We start from the raw sequence: 1,830 nt of genomic DNA, 5'->3' as shown, positions 1-1,830 counted from the left end.
TCATTGCTGGCCACTCAGCCATGGCTCTTTGAAATCAACAAGATTTGTCTGGCTTTTGAGCTAAGACTACGCAATCGGTGCATATTTCGCTTGAAAACGCGTCATTTTTAACTTGTTTTGACGCAAGAAAAAGATAGCTACGTTCAATCGAAAGTCCAAGGACTTGTTAAAATGGTTCTACTAAAATTACTTCACTTATTGCAACTGATCATACCTGACATCTTGGCACAAAAAATCATCTGCATTCTGTAGAATCTTTTATTTAAATCCAAATACTAATAATCAAAAGTGGTCAAATTCTTCTTCGCTCAAAAATGTAAAATAAACATGCACTAAAAATGGTCCGGTTATCTCCCCTCGTCATATACAACTTACGAGTGCGTCACATCTAAACTTACGTTTTATATAGAGCTTACAGAGAACAAAAAAATCTTCAAAATCTATGTGACCTTCAATGTTTTAAGTAAAAAAAATCTCATTTATATTCTTTTATCAGCATTAATATAGAATGTATGTTACATACACTGAGAAGTTTTTTGTTGAAAGATAAAGAAGATAAAACTTTCAGGTGCCAGTTTTTATTTTAACAGAATTTAAAATATGAATGTAGAAACCATTTCATTCAGAATTAAAGTCGGCAGTCCGTTTTTATCCGCAACTTAATGTGAAAATCACAATTTCATGCTGTTTTGGATCATTTTTCAAAACACTTTCTATCTTGACTTGTGAAATGAATGAATAATACTCCCAGCAGAGTGCTCCTATATCGTTACACTGTGGCAAATGAAAAATGATTCCCTTTTAAGAGAATTTGCTCGCTTGTGAATATTGGAGCCTGTTAAAAATTGAAATTTGAACATTAATTGTACAAGCCGATCGAGTTAGTCATAAAGGGGATAATCCTTCAAACTGTATACTTCTCAAATTGTATTTTTAAATAAAGATTGAATCTGGACAAGTGGGCGTGTCAAAACCTCCCGGGGCGACGCGCATCGGGGGTCATTCATGGCCACAACAAAAACATGTTTTCAACATCAATTATACTGAATTCGTCAATTTTGATAGTCTATTTTCCCTCTAAAGACGCGTACATAATGCATTTAGTGTATTTAAAGCGTTCAGAATTTCGAGGCGGTGTAGAATAGCCGGGGTACAACAATGGCGGGTTCGGGAGGCGAACACTGCGCCTAATGACGTTCTCATTACAATCGTCTATTCTGTTCCTTTCATCGTTACCGGGGTGACACTTTTTTCATCAATTAGTCCAGTCTTTTAGTATGGGGATAGGTATCATCGACAGCGAATTGTGATTTTCAATTGAATGCCAAAAGAATAAGAGTTGTTTGTTACTCTGCGGGACTCCTCGGGAGTTTACTTATTCTTCGTGTGAAACAGCAGGAATCAACAGCTATCTTGCACTTGGCAATTAAAGAAGCATAATTATAAAGATTTGATATAAAGAAAAATTGGCACAATTAAATGAATCCAAACCTTCCATCCTTCATTCAAATGAATTTATGAGTTTTTCAATACGTATACGTAAGGCTTCATTGGTCTAAGAAAGTGCACTTTTAGAAGTTTGGTGCTACAGATATATACATGCACATTTAGTTCAAAAAAGGCAAAAACAATTTCAAAACCTCATTTGTTGCGAAATTTGTAGCAAGCATACCTTTAAAAAAAAAAGCCATAAACAGATATGAATTCATACACCCACAGTGAAAAACACCAATAAAACTTAATTTGCTGCGATTTCAGGAATTATACTATGTAGCAAGCATACTATTCGACAAAAAGAAGCTATTTATGTGCAAAGTGTTCTAAGAAAAT

The sequence above is a fragment of the Crassostrea angulata genome, chromosome 4 (assembly GCF_025612915.1).
Source record: "Crassostrea angulata isolate pt1a10 chromosome 4, ASM2561291v2, whole genome shotgun sequence".
NCBI classification, from domain to species: Eukaryota; Metazoa; Mollusca; class Bivalvia; order Ostreida; family Ostreidae; genus Magallana; species Magallana angulata.
This window is presented reverse-complemented; position numbering follows the sequence as displayed.